A 12,273-nucleotide genomic window follows, 5' to 3' on the forward strand; every position below is an offset into this window, starting at 1 on the left:
TTATAAATAGGAAGCAAACTTAAGCGGTATTCTATCAAACATTAGGCAAGTTAGTTATAGGCATTGTGATTAACCTGAAGGGATGTAATCAGCAAAGAAATCACTGAAGCACAAGATGTATTTTACTTTCCAAACTAATAGTTATTCGGCAATTTTACATAAAATATACAAAATCTAATTGAAAAAAAACCTAATAGTCTAGGCAGATTTGGCCAATAGCTAGTGTTTTAATGACATAAGGATAATTTGGTAATCTTGTAGTTCAGTGTAGTATACATTTGATTGAATGAATACTTACCAATTCCCCATTTATAATTTTTTTTAAAAAAGTTATACCCTACTTCTGAATTTCAAAACTTCCTTTTACCATTCACAAAATTTTCCCTTCGAAGCACAATTTTTGAGATCAATTTTAAAAATATTTAATGACACCAAGCACAAGAAGACGTCAAGAATAAATCTTCTCCATGTAAAGCATTTTCCATAAAATTTCTTCATAAACCATATTTCATCGAATCGAATGGACACTAACAGTTTTGAAAGTCATGAAAAAATGCAGTTACACAAGCAATTGAACAGTACAAGCATTCGTGTAACGGTGGAGCACACGTTTAACCGCAACAGTAGTTCGAAACAAAAATTTATCGTCACCTCTGAATTCATTCCGCTAAATAAAGCGATAACGTAGCTCGACATCAGCACAATTGCACTGAATACTTCCTAGACTTCGTACACACCTTGCAGCTCACAATGAAGAAATCACTTCTCTTCCTTTCATTTCTACTCTTCAACTCTTTCCTTTCTTTTGCTGCTTGAGGATGCTCACCTCGGCCGCCCCGCATGTCCGAGGTGACCTCACCTCGTCCGACATCAGAGCTCACCCGTGCCTCGGGCATATCCCTTAAGCTCGGCCGGATCCCTAGTCTACCGTGTAGGTGACCTCGGCACCTCCACCTCAGCTGCACGCGGATGAGGCAAGTCACCTGACATCATCCGGGATCAGTGCTTTATCTGAAAAGCACTGTCGCACTTAATGACTACTGCAAAGGACTCCTCGTCACCCTGTCCAGGCGGCTACAGTGTCAGAGTCAGGCCCCCTGACAGGGAACAGAGCCGTAATGGCAGGGCATGGGTCCCACCGACATAAGACCTCCGTCCTGCCCTCCACTCTCGCTCTATAAATACCCCACACACTCCAACAAGTAAGCAGACACTGTTCATTTACTCATACTCTAGCATATTTCTCGTTCTCATACTAACTTGATCGTCGGAGTGATCCCAGGGGAGAAGCCCCGCCATTCACTTCGGACAAGGAGGTTGACTTCGGATCCAGGAGTTCACCTCACCTCATCTCAGAGAGGACTGATTCAGGTCGGTTCAGCTACCAACCAAAAATCGCCTCTTCAACTGGCGCCGTCTGTGGGAACGAGATAGCTATTAAAATGAGATCCACGCGCTCCAGAAGCGGAAGAGTTCCCTCAACAGGGGCTGGGCAGACCTCGGGTGCCCAGCAAGACCGCATATCTGAAGAGCCAGGGTCCCAAAGGACCCAGCCCAACAATGAGGACGCCATCGCCAAGATGGCCGAGTTTGTATCAGACAACCCTAACATTTTTGAGGAGCTAGGAAGGTACCTCAAAAGGCAGGGGAAAGAAAAAGCCGAGTCTTCCAAGAGGAGACCGACGAAGTCCCCTGAAGTGCCCTCAGGCGAGGACTCCGAAGATGGGCGTCTATCTCGGAGCACCTCCAGGCGAGTCTCATCCAAGGCAACCTCCAAGATTGCCTCCATCTCCCGAGCGTTTTCTCGGGGACTACTGGGAAAACGAGCCGAGGACCCACCTCGGCGCCCCGGGGGCCTAGCTACTGACTACATGAGGGCTCCGCCCTTCACTGATGACATCAATGGGGAGATGGTGCCCCCAAACTTTAAGCTTCCAAATTTGCACACCTACGACGGCCGAGGTGACCCCGAGGATCACCTCCGCGCCTTCATCTCCGCATTCCGACTCTACTGCGTCCCCGACGCCGTGATCTGTCGGGCTTTCCCCATCTTCCTGCACGGGACCGCCCGGAAGTGGTTCTGGAGTTTAGAACCGGGGAGCATTTCCTCCCTGGATGAGCTGATAGACCGGTTCATCCACCGCTTTGTGTCGTCTCGACCAATAACAAAGACTTCAGCTTACCTCTTGAACCTGCAACAGGGTCAGGGCGAGTCACTTCGCTCGTACGCCCAAAGGTTCAACGAGGAGAATGTACAGATACCTGACCAGAACGAGCAGGTAACTATTGCTGCCTTCACCAACGGGTTAGTAGCAGGGATCTTTAACACCGAAATCCATCGGCAGTACCCCCGTACACTCCGGGAGCTCTGGGAAAGAGTGGACCAGGGAATCCGAAGTGAAGATGTAAATCGCATGAAGCTAGAAGCCCAAGCATCTCGTACGGGGCAAGATCCCCGGAGGAGGAAAGACACTGGCCGAGGTGAACCAGGCCCAAGTGGCACTTCAAACCAACCCCGAGACCGCCGAAGTGTCTTCGACCGGATCGTGAAAGGCAGATCGTCCACCTCGGACGCCGAGCTGACGCCCCTCAATTCGAGCCGGACCCACGTCCTGGCTGTGATGAGGCAGAATCACCTCGGCCGCAACCCTCCAGAAATTCCGGGGAGGAGAGATAAGAGGAACTCGAACCTCTACTGTGCCTACCACCGTGATGTAGGGCACGAGACTGAAGACTGCAATGACCTGAAGCGGGAAATCGAAAATTTGATCCGGCAGGGATACCTGAAGCAATTCGTCCGCAAGGATGGAGGCTTCAACCGAAGCGTCTCCCACCGGGAGAACCGAGGCCCCCGCCGAGACGACCGACGGGACACGAACATGCATTGCCGAGGTCCCGAAAACCGTAGGGAGGACAAGCAGCCCCCACGCGATGGCTCACCGGGCTACGGCCCCAACATCGCCGGGGTGATCAACACCATCGCGGGAGGACCAACGGGAGGAGACAGCCAGAACTCCCGGAAGCGGACCTACCGCCAGGCCGAGATGGAGGTGGCCGAGCCGAGCTCTCGGCTGTCCGAGGTCATCACCTACGGTCCCGCTGACCCCGTTCCTGCGGCCTCCAGCAATCATGAAGCTCTTGTGATTGAAGTCCTCACCAACAACTACGTAGTCAAAAAGGTCTACGTAGACCCCGGAAGCTCGGTAGACGTCTTGTACTACCGGACTTTCGAAAGTTTGAAGCTGACAAGGGAGCAACTCACTCCTGTCAGAACTCCCCTCGTGGGATTCGGGGGACACGTCGTCCACCCGGAAGGCATGTTGACCCTGGTGGTAACAATCGGGCGTCATCCACGATGCCGAACTGTGCCTGTCAGTTTTGCAGTGGTCAAAGCAGACTCCCCCTACAATATGCTGATAGGCCGGCCCACGCTCAATGCCTTGAGAGCCGTATACTCCACCTACCACCTGAGCTTTAAATTCCCAACATCTGCGGGGGTGGCCGAGGTAAGCAGCGATGTGGGCGCCGCCCGGGAGTGCTACCTCGCCACCATTCAAGCAGCAGTCACCCCCCGGCCCTCACCGAGGTCAGAAGAAAAGAGGCCAGCGGTCCTCTCCATAGACTGCATCGACCCTCAGAAGGCAGAAGAGCCCAACAGGCTGGAGCCAGGGGATGAAGTGGAACTGGTGGTAGTGGATGAAGCGAAACCTGACCAAGTGGTCCAGGTAGGGGCGGGACTCCCCCCACCCCTGAAAGAAGAAATGATTTCCCTGATCAAAGACCACCGAGACGTCTTCGCGTGGTCCGCGGATGAAGTGGTCGGAGTGCCACCCGAGCTCATGACTCACCAACTCAACGTTGACCCGCAGGCCCGACCTGTGCGACAGAAACGAAGGCACTTCGGCCCCGAACGTAGCCAAGCCATATCGGATGAGGTCGACAAGCTCTTGCCGGCCAAGATGATCCACGAGGTCCAATATCCCACCTGGCTGTCCAATCCAGTCATGGTAAAAAAGGACACCGGGGGATGGAGAATGTGTGTTGACTTCACCGACCTCAACAAGGCCTGCCCCAAAGATTGCTATCCTTTGCCAAGGATAGACGCCCTCGTCGACGCGGCGATGGGGTATGAAATCCTCTGCTTCCTAGATGCCTTCAAAGGGTATCATCAAATAGGAATGAGTGAGGAGGACCAAGAGAAAACGGCGTTCTACACCGACCGAGGTACTTATTGTTACACTACCATGCCCTTCGGGCTAAAGAACGCCGGGGCGACCTACCAAAGGCTGATCAACCGACTCTTCCAGAATCAGATCGGTCGCAATGTGGAGGCCTATGTGGATGACATCCTCGTTAAAAGCCTCACCACTTCATCCTTTCTGTCAGACGTGAGGGAAGTCTTTGGTGTCCTGCGAGACTCGAGGATGAAGCTGAATCCCAAGAAGTGCGTCTTCGGCGTCACCTCGGGAAAATTCTTGGGGTATCTGGTTTCCCACCGGGGAATCGAGGCCAACCCCGACAAGGTGAAAGCCATTCATGACATGTCTCCACCCCGGAACATCCGAGAAGTCCAACGGCTGAATGGACGCCTGGCCGCGCTGAATCGCTTCCTGTCCCAATCAGCTGAGAAAGCTCTGCCTTTCTTTAAGGTGCTGAAAAATGCTGACCAGTTCGCCTGGACTGAGGAGTGTCAGGCTGCTTTCGACCAGCTGAAGCAGTACTTGCATCACCTACCAACTCTCGCTTCACCTCGGCCCGAGGAGAAGCTCTACCTCTACCTCTCCGCAGCCGACGAGGCTGTCAGCGCTGTGCTCATCCGAGATGAGGGCACCCAAGTGCCGGTCTACTACGTCAGCCGAGCCCTCCGCGGGCCGGAGACCCGATACACGCAAGTGGAAAAACTTGTGCTGGGGCTCGTCCACGCAGCTCGGCGGTTGAAACCCTACTTCTTAGCCCATCCCATCTCGGTCAGGACCGACCAGCCCATTCGGCAAATATTGGTGCGACCCGAAGCTTCTGGTCGCCTCACCAAGTGGGCTGTCGAATTGGGAGAATATGACTTGTCCTACGAGCCACGCACCGCCATAAAAGCTCAAGCTTTAGCTGACTTCCTTGCTGAGCTCACCTTCACGGAAGGTCCGGAGTCCACTTCAGCCTTACCCGAGGTGTCCACCTCATCCCTGTGGACATTGTATGTCGATGGATCCTCTAATGGAGACGGCTGCGGAGCCGGACTGCTCCTGGAAGGACCTCAGGGGGAGGTTTGCTCTTACGCCCTCCGCTTTGACTTCCCGGCCACCAACAATGAAGCCGAGTACGAGGCTCTAATCGCTGGACTCCAGCTAGCCCGCAAGCTCGGCGCCCAGCAAATCCACGTCCGCAGTGACTCCCAGCTCGTGGTACGCCAAGTTATTGGTGAGTACGAGGCCAAGGATGAGACCATGCAACGGTACCTCTCCAAAGTTCACCAACTCACCGCGTACTTCAAGTCATTCGAAATCCAAAGGATCCCTCGGTCCCAGAATAAGCGAGCCGACGCCTTATCCCGGCTGGCTTCCACTTCATTCTCTGACCTCAGCAAAACCGTCTTGGTGGAGGTCCTGAGTGAACCAGGGTACGTGGAAGAGGTGGCCTGCCCCGTGCACTCTGAAGAAACTTGGATGACCCCGTTCATCCTTTTCTTGGGTCAAGGAGTCCTTCCCGAAGACCGAGCTGAAGCAAGGAAGATACAACGCAAAGCCGCTCGGTATGCACTCCGCGATGGAGAACTATATAAGCGCTCCTACCTCGGCCCATGGTTGAGGTGTGTCACCCCCGAGGCAGGACGCGAGGTCCCCCACGAGATCCACGAGGGCCTATGTGGGGCTCACATCGGCCACAGGATGCTAGCTAAGAAAGCTATGCTCCTGGGATATTTCTGGCCATCACTTCGGCAAGACTCCCAGGACCTCGTTCTCGGCTGCCCTTCCTGCCAAGTCCACGCACCCGAGCACCACCAGCCTTCAAACTTCATGGTCCCCATCACTTCACCCTGGCCGTTTGAGCAATGGGGGACAGACATCATAGGTCCCTTCCCCAAAGCCGTCGGGGGTTATACATTCTTAGTAACCGCTGTGGATTACTTCACCAAGTGGGTCGAGGCCGAGCCACTTCGGATCATCTCAGGGCTGGCCATTCAAAAATTCTTTTGGAAGTGCATTATCTGCCGCTTCGGCATACCTCGGGTCATCATCTCGGACAATGGGAGACAGTTTGCCGAGAACCCGTTCAAGACTTGGTGCGAGAACCTCGGCATCAAACAACACTTCACTTCGGTAGGCCACCCCCAGGCCAATGGTCAAGCAGAAAACTTCAACCGGACTCTTCTACATGGTCTCAGGACCCGACTACACCGAGCTGGGTCATCTTGGGTGGAGGAACTCCCCAGTGTCCTGTGGTCGTATCGGACCACGCCGAGGTCAGCGTCGCGAGAGACCCCATTCTCCCTGACCTACGGCGCCGAGGCGGTCTTCCCGGCTGCGATCCTTACCCCCAGCCCTCGGCTGGCAGCCTATGCCGCCGAGGTGAACAACGAAGAGAGGCAGCTGGACCTCGACCTCGTCGAAGAACGAAGGAATCTCGCCTCAGCCCGGATAGCTTCTTACAAGAACACACTGGCACACTACTACAATGCCCGCGTGAGACATCGTAGATTCCAACCTGGAGACTTGGTTCTTAGAAAAAACTCAGTCAGCCGAGCTGAACCGCAAGGGAAATTATGCCCGAAATGGGAAGGCCCTTACCGAGTTGTGGAATCTGACGCTAAGGGGTATTGTAAACTGAGTTACCGAGATGGCTCATTAGTGCCGAGGTCTTGGCACGCCGAGAACCTCAGATTGTATTACGCCTGAGTTTTTAATCAAGTAATGACTTCAGTTATTATGTTATTCTTCAATATCGTTGTTACGCTATTAAAAAATAAGGGGGACAAGCAAGGGATGAAGTCAAAGCAAGAAATTAAAGCACTGAGACGAGAAGAAATATGCTTTCATTCAATAAGAAAGAGCGTTACAAAAGTACAAGGCCGAGGTCCGAATGCTACTAAGCACTCTCCACCTCGGCCACCCCCTTAAAGCCGCAAGCCTAGACCCCCGTCTCGGCTCCATCCCCGGTCTTGGCTCCCTCCTGGGCATCCTTCTCTTCGGCCTCCTTGGGGTGAACTTCATCTCCATGCTCTTTGCCGACGTCCTCTCCGGCTTCGTCTCCCTCAGCGTCCTCTCCTCCAGCTTCTTCCACTTCCACGTCCTCGAACACTACGTCGAGTTCGGACAGCCACTTGTTGAACTCGACCTGGACTTCGGCCAAATTCCTTCCTGCCTGAATGCCTTCGGCCATCCGATCGCATAACTCCTTGGAGTCCTCATTGTAACTGGTATGGTTTTTTAAGGACTCCAAGGCCTCGGAGGAGAGGTGAGCTGCGGCCTCGTCAACGGCCGATGTGAAACCAAACATGAAGTTAGGCGTAAGTAGTTGGCCGAGGTCCTTGATGAAGGCCTCGGACTTCCGAAAAGCGTCTACGGCCGAGGCTCCGGCACCCTCGAGAGCTTGCTCGTGGGACGCCTTCACCTCGTCCCCCCTCTTCTGCTCCTCTTCGAGGGCCGATCGGAGACTGTTGATAGTAGCCGCGGCCTCCTCATCCTTCACCTCGGCCTCCTTAAGCCGCCTTTCAAGCTCGGCCTTCTCAGACTCGGACACCAACAGTTTTTTCTCCAACTTGTAGATTTGATTCTGCAACTTGCCGGTGTCCTGCTCCTCGACTAGAGCACAGTACCGGTGAGTCATCTCGGCCACAAAGGCTGAGGTGGAAGCCGTGCTCACCATGAGGCTTTGAATCATCTCAGCCGGGGTCAACTTCTTCATAAATTCCAAGTCCCTTGGTAGGGGGGAGTGCATCACCAACTCTTGGGCAACCCGAGGATGGCTGCACCTGTCGTTGACCGAAAGTTTCCAGTTCGGACACCAGTGCCCGGCGGGGTGCGTCTTTTCATCCCCAGAAAACACCGGGGGACTATGGAAACGATTCCATAGCGAGGTCCCCGACACTGCATTGACCGGGGATTTCAGCTGCTTGCCTCGGCCATGAGGTGGGAGTGCCGTGGTGACTCCAAGAGGCACTCCCTCTGGCACGGACGAGGTGGACCCCGTAGCAGCGGTGGCCGAGCTGCTTTGACCAACCGGGGTGGGAGTGCTCTTGGCCGCCGAGGTCTTGGCAGCCTGCCCTTGCGATTTCTTCTTCGGCGGAGGTGCCAACGTCTCATCAGAGCTCTTCCTCTTCTGCCTTTTGGCCACTTCGGACGAGCCCGATACGACGATGTCGGACAGTTTAGTCACTGCACAAAAAACAAATATTATCATATGTCTTAGCCGAAGTGAAAGCAAAGTTATGAAAGAAAATTACAAGGAATCTTAAGTTTGGTGGAAGTGAAGGGAGCTCTGTCGGGACTGAGCAAAGCTCGGCTGATTCCCCCGTCAACCAGCACGGCTTCGGGGTAGTCCAGACTGTATATCCGAAGTCCCGACCTCATCAGCTTCTGGAAGTCCTCCTCCTTGGCATCCCCAGCGGAAGGATCGGCCTTCGCTTTGATTGGCCTCCACCAGAAACCTCTAGGGAAGTCCACTTCGGACACAAAGAAGAAGTCGCGTTTCCAATTCTTGATCGAGCTGGGAGAACCGACCACCAACTTCGGAATGGCATTGTTCCGGTTACTGACAAAAAACCATCCCTTGTCTGTCCCGTGCGCCTTAAGGGTATAACATCGGCGGAAGAGGTCGACAGAGGGAGCCACCTCCTGATGTCGGCACAGCATCTCGAACCCTATAATGATGCGGATCGCGTTCGGGGTGAGTTGGGTAATCCTCACGCCGAAGTGACGAAGCAAGTCCCTGAAGAACCTTGACGTGGGCATCCTCAGCCCGGCCTCTAACTGTTGGACATAGATGGCCACTGTGCCCAAGGGGGGCTTTTCGGCTGAGTCATCTGCTCCGGCCGGAATGATCTCGTACCCCGACCGGAAAGGGTACTTGTTCATCACCTTCACGGCCCTATCTCTTCGGATGCGACTTCTAAACTTCGGCATCTTGCCGAAGTCGATGTTGGCTAGGTCCTCGGGAGCGACAGGCTCCAGGGCGTCCTCGTCGTGTGGTGTCTCGACGCCGAGCTCCTCGTTGTAGTCCACCTCGGAACCACCCTCGCTCATCTCGGATGACTCCAACTCCGAGGCTGCCCCACTGGCTCCCGCCTCGGTTGATCCCTTCTCAGAACTCGGGGTCGACCCTTCCGAACTAGATGTCGTCGCTTCTTCCCCAGGATCCGGCCTCACCTCGGTCAGGTGGCTCGGAGTTATGGTCTCTTTGTGGGTCTTAGCCGTTTTGGCCATGGGTGAAAGACGAAATAAGAAAGAAGAAGGGTACTTACTATTGCCTACGGAACTGGACGAAGTGGATGACCTCGGATCTGATCTCGGCTACTACTCCGATCTCGGCTACTATATTGACCTCGGCTACGCTCGCGAACTTTGCGGGTCTCGGATGAAAATGAAAGGTGTGAGAAGTGCGATGAGGGGGACCCCCCCTATTTATAAGGGTTTGGGGAGAATCCGAAGAGGCGGCAAGAATGCGAAAGGACGGCCACGTTCGAATTCAAAACGTCGTGCCTCCCTCTCTCCTCATTAATACCCCGTCCTTTCAGCTGACACCCTCTGCACGAAACGTCCCACTACTTCACGACGCGACGGTTACCAGTGACCACATCCTGTCAACTGACACGTCCACGTGTCGCGTCCCCGCATCTTCCGGGGCAGTTTCGGGACTCCGGCTCTCTACGACTTCGGCACAAGGAAGCCTCGGAACCTCCCTAGCCCGGAGCTCCCGAGGCTTGGGGGGCTTATTGAGGATGCTCACCTCGGCCACCCCGCATGTCCGAGGTGACCTCACCTCGTCCGACATCAGAGCTCACCCGTGCCTCGGGCATATCCCTTAAGCTCGGCCGGATCCCTAGTCTACCGTGTAGGTGACCTCGGCACCTCCACCTCAGCTGCACGCGGATGAGGCAAGTCACCTGACATCATCCGGGAACAGTGCTTTATCTGAAAAGCACTGTCGCACTTAATGACTACTGCAAAGGACTCCTCGTCACCCTGTCCAGGCGGCTACAGTGTCAGAGTCAGGCCCCCTGACAGGGAACAGAGCCGTAATGGCAGGGCATGGGTCCCACCGACATAAGACCTCCGTCCTGCCCTCCACTCTCGCTCTATAAATACCCCACACACTCCAACAAGTAAGCATACACTGTTCATTTGCTCATACTCTAGCATATTTCTCGTTCTCATACTAACTTGATCGTCGGAGTGATCCCAGGGGAGAAGCCCCGCCATTCACTTCGGACAAGGAGGTTGACTTCGGATCCAGGAGTTCACCTCACCTCATCTCAGAGAGGACTGATTCAGGTCGGTTCAGCTACCAACCAAAAATCGCCTCTTCACTGCTGAAGAGCGTAATCAAGTGCTCGACATTAGCGGGGAGGAAGTCCGTCCTGGGGTCGAGTACTACGTCGTGTCCGTTTTCTCGGGTGCCGGTGGCGGCGGTGTAACTTATGCAAGGGCCCAGGCAATGAAATTTGCCCTCTGGCAGTTGTTCAGGCCGCGTTATATCTCGACCAAGGCCATCCAGTAACCTTTACACCGGTGAACCCGGAAGACAGCGTGGTTCGTGTTTCCACTGATTTAAACATCAAGTTCTCTAAACCACCAATTATTAATGTTTGTCGTGGATCAAATGTGTGGAAGGTTCATTTCGACAAAGGACTTGAACAATACTTTGTACTGACTGACGGAGTTGAATGGAACTCGGGATGTGAGACCGAGGCCAATTGGTTTAAGATTGAAGCCACCGGTAGTCTAGGTTACAAGCTTGTTTTCTGTCCCGCAGTTTGTGACATCAGTTCTGAAGTGATTTGCAAAGATGTTGGCATCTATTATGGTGACGATGGAACCAGGCGTCTGGCTTTAAGTGATCCGCCTTTCCTGGTGGTGTTCATAAAGAAAAATGAAGATATTCTCAAGTCTGTTACCTCTACTTAATTTCAGTTTTAAGTAAGAACAATAAGGAGCCATGTATGCTCTATCTCTCCAGTGAATAATGTATGACTCTGTAATATTGAAAGCTTGTACTGCTTTCCATATGAACAATTATGGAACTTATCATAAGGTTGTTTGTTTCTTTACATTTTCTGTGAGGTGCATGAGCATGGTTCACAGTCGTGGTCGTGGTTACGGTCGCGGTTTAGACCATTCCACATCAGTCTCGGCATATCTGTCACGGTCTCGACGAGACGCAAATTTTTGAAATCTTTAATATTCTAAAAATTGTAAAAATATATGATAAAAAAATAATTAAAAAATTAGCAAAAATAATAAAAATTCAAGCTGACTCGAGATGATTCGGGACGACTAGGAACGACTCGGCCGTTTCTATCCGTCTCGAAGACATCTCGATCGAGTTTTCAGTGATTCATTATCTCGAAATTATTTCGTCTTGGTATCGGATCGAAAAGCCCCGTTCCAGTGACTATTCGGCCAAGTCTTTGAACCATGTACATGAGTGGCATATCGAGCAGAGTTGTTATACGATTTTGAATGAAACGATTCAAGTAAAAGTGAATAGGTAAGAAGTAGAAACTCCTCCTATCAAATCCATTTGAGAGGGAATATGAGCAAAAGAAAAGAATTCCCTAAATCTGCAAGAAATATACTAACTCCCGGTTGAGGTACTAGAAAGGAAGGGTGGCAATTCTTGATTTCTTTATGGTAGAGGTCTGGATTTGTTACAACACTACAAAAGACTTCTTATGCGTATGTCTCTGTATAGAAAAAGTGGGTGGTACTTCATAGTTTGACAAAAAAAAAAAGAAAAAAAAGAAAGAAAGAAAGCATCTTGTTCATTTGAAGTAGAACAACTTTCAAATGATCTTGATTGCTTTGCCCTTGATTGCCTTCATCTGTATTCAGGCTCTTTCACTAGATAAGACAAGCTCTAGTCAGGGAATACAATAGGTCTATCCTGACATGGAAGAAAGGTAAAAATAATTGTCATCATCGACAATCTTTTTTTTTTATATTTTCCATCCACATTTTTATGGGGTTCACTTACTTCCAATTAAGTTTTTTTTTTTCCTGGGCCTTCATTACTGGCATGAAGAGGTTAATCCTTCCCCCACTTATTTATAAAATTTAAAGG

At 52.2% G+C, this 12,273-nt stretch overlaps 1 pseudogene; it reads left to right on the forward strand.

Moving 5' to 3' along the window:
• Positions 1-691: 691 nt before the first annotated feature.
• LOC113749841 lies at positions 692-11,222 on the forward strand (annotated as a pseudogene).
• Positions 11,223-12,273: the final 1,051 nt, after the last annotated feature.

Source organism: Coffea eugenioides, chromosome 10 (assembly GCF_003713205.1).
Source record: "Coffea eugenioides isolate CCC68of chromosome 10, Ceug_1.0, whole genome shotgun sequence".
NCBI lineage: Eukaryota > Viridiplantae > Streptophyta > Magnoliopsida > Gentianales > Rubiaceae > Coffea > Coffea eugenioides.